Here is a 3424-nt window from a genome sequence, read left to right as displayed (position 1 = left end):
AGCCCTCTTTCCTGCTTATGCAGGGGGTCGGACTCGATGATCTATTGAGGTCCCTTCCGACCCTAACATCTATGAATCTATGGGACTCTTTAGCTTGGAAAAGCTCAGGCTCAGGGGCGATCTGATGGCCACCTATAAGTTTATCTGGGGTATTCACCATGATTTGGGGGAATGGTTGTTCACCAGAGCACCTCAAGGGATGATAAGGTTAAACAGTTATAAACTCCTGCAAGATCATTTCAGGCTGGACATAAGAATTTCTTCACTGTCTGAGCCCCCAACAGACCTCCCACCCAAGATCTGGAATAGCCTGCCACCAGAGGTGATTCAAGCACCTACACTGAACGCCTTCAAGAGAAATTTGGATGATTATCTTGCTGGGATCCTATGACCCCAACTGACTTCCTGCCCCTCGGGGGGGACTGGACTCAATGATCTTCCAAGGTCTCTTCCAGCCCTAATGTCTATAAAATCTATGAAATCCCCGTGGTGATCATGTGTTTTGTTCCCTTGCCCTGGCTTGTGTTGGTTTGGTAAATAGCGTACGTCCGATCATCTGCCAGCTCAAAATGACCCCAGACCACACTACCCGTTCGCTTCTGGGGTGCGGATGCATGTGTGGATGCTGTACTTTCCCCCTCCTCATCAGGCAGAGGCACAGCAACAGGAGGATCAGACTCAGCTGATCCACTTGCCACTGCAACCTCTACCTCAGCTTCCTCTGAAGTGCCTTCTGGGGAAGGAGACCTGGCTCTATGGGAAACTTGAGGAGTGTGGAGAATAAACTCAGCTGATTCTCTTTCCTTCCCCAGTATTTCACTTGCTATGGCACTCAGATCCAGCTCCAGCTCTCCCTCTGGCACTGGAAGGTTCATCATGAGAAATGAAATGGGGTTGGAGGAGACTGTCATGCTGGTGCTGGTGCTGCTGCTTGGTGTCATGGTGGTGTGTGTGTGTGTGGGGGGGTGTTATGGCTGCTGCTAGCAGCAGGCACTAGCACTGCTTCCCTCTCCTTGTTGCTTGTGGAAGCCTCATCCCTGCTAGTTGCAGGAAATCCTCATTTTGGAGGGAGCGGGGGGAAACTAACCCCTCTTCCTCTACTCCCTCTTCTGCCCCTCCCTGAAGACTTGCCTGCTGCCTTTCCACCACACTTCATGGTGTGTTTCATAGTGTCTTGCTTTTATACAAATATATAAATGTATCTGCGTTCCTATATAAGTTCTGTAAGGTGTGTAGTCTTCTATGCTGCAAGGTAAAAATGTATCAATGTTCCTATATAACTTCTCTAAGGTGTGTTATGCCCCCAGGTGTAAATGTATATAAATATAATAGAAATCTATTTCCCTTCCTATAATTTAAATTCTATAGTGTAATATCCAATATAATTATAAAATTGAAAATAATAAATCAATGAATATAATAATAAAATAAAAGCATCTAGAAGAAAGGAAAAGGTATACTGGAATCCCTCTTGCTAGGCTAGGCTAGCAAGTAGGAAATCATTCAAATCAATGCTAGTAGTAGCCTTCATTGTCCAATGCTCCTAAGCTGCCATCTTAATACAGCTTCATACAAATATAAGCAAAAAGTTAGTCACCTAGTGAATAAGACATGTATATCTTTCACCATTTTATAGCATACTAAAATGTAGGATTTCTAACAATCCAAATATGTTAAGCTATAGACAGACAGACAGCTATACATATCTATATATACACACACATAGTTTGTGTACCTAGGAAACATATGTACCAAATCTACTGTTAAAAAACTATATTTAGCTGTAACTCAACATTTTGTTATATTAACCAATGAAAATCCGCTTTTCTTTAAAAAAGAAAAATATATATATACAATGGGGATGTGGATAAAAATAAATTATTTAAATTGGGGTTTTAGCTTGCTGATTAAATTCAGTGCTTTAAGTTGACTTTATTTAAATTAATCCATCATGAAGCCCAAATTATAGTGATTGTTATCTAACCCTGGCTGTGGGGCTACCTGCAAAGCCACAACCCAACTTCAGATCCCTGGAGGAGTTCACAGCCTAGAACCACCCACCTTCCTGGAGGGGGGGGGGGGGGGGGGGAGATTCTCCTCACAGGAAAGCACCCAGTGGCCCTGGACCTTTGCTTAGACACCACACAATTTATAACAATGTACACTTTATTTACAAAGGGCTAGGGAAAAGGACACTAATTAATACACAACTGATAAACAATCAGAAACTTATTCACACCCTCAATCAATAACAGTGTACACACTGGTGGTCTCAGATGATGTATACACAAGTAGCCTGCACCGAATGTCCAAGAAGGTGGAGCTGCTTCTGTGCCCCTCCCTTGGGAAGTGTGGGCAGCCCTTGCTGTGAGTGCCTCATGAGGCGTGCCCCAGGGGTTGCTGTGCTGCAGGCAGATGCTCTCCCTAGCCGTAATTCCTATAAAATAGCTTACCCTGCCCAGACCCTCTTCCCCTGACATCCAGGGAGCAGGGTCTGGGCTGCAACTCTGCAAATCTCCCCTGCTAGCACCCACATACCCCTGCTTGCCAGGCAGTCAAAGTTCACTGCCTCCCTTGGGTCTTAACTCTTTCTCACAGAGGCCCTGTCCTGTGTGAGGAGGGCTAATGTCCCGTATCTCTGACTCCCACCAAGATTTCATGGTGAGCTGGATCAATTTCTCTCCAGTCCCCCTCCCCTGTAAAACACCTCATGCCACACAAGGGCTTGAAGAAGAGTCCTCCATTATGGGGGGGACCTACAGATCGGTAGCCATCTGGGGGACAGTGATCACCTAATAATAGAATTCACCATAAGACATCGAGTGGCTAAGGTAACTAGTAGGGTGAAAGTGCTAGACTTTAGGAAAGCTGATTTCAATGAACTCAGGCGATTAGTCAAGGACGCACTGCAGAGTAAGAGTTTTGAAGTGATGGGAGCCCAAGAAGGGTGGCTGTGCCTTAAGGAAATGATCCTTTGGGCACAAAGCGAGACGATCCCAATGCGAGGAAAAAGAGGGAAAGGGGCCAGGAGGCTTCCTTGGCTGACCAGAGAAATCCAGGGCAGCCTAAGGGCCAAAAAGGGAGCACATAAAAAGTGGAAATGGAGAGATCACCAAAGATGAATATACTTCCTCTGCTCAAGCTTGTAGGGAGGCAGTTAGATGGGCCAAAGCTACCATGGAGCTGAGGATGGCATCCCAAGTAAAGGACAACAAGAAATTCTTTTTTAGATATATAGGGAGTAAAAGGAAGGCCCAGGGAGGAATAGGACCCCTGAAATGGGCAGAAGTAAAATTGGTGACGGACAGGGGGGACAAGGCTGAACTCCTCAACGAGTTCTTTGCCTCAGTGTTCCTAAGCGAGGGTCACGACAAGTCTCTCACTGGGGTTGTAGAGAGGCAGCAGCAAGGTGCCAGACTACCAT

The sequence above is a fragment of the Alligator sinensis genome, unplaced genomic scaffold (assembly GCF_000455745.1).
Source record: "Alligator sinensis unplaced genomic scaffold, ASM45574v1 scaffold1150_1, whole genome shotgun sequence".
Taxonomy (NCBI): Eukaryota; Metazoa; Chordata; order Crocodylia; family Alligatoridae; genus Alligator; species Alligator sinensis.
Note: the sequence above shows the minus strand (reverse complement) of the source record.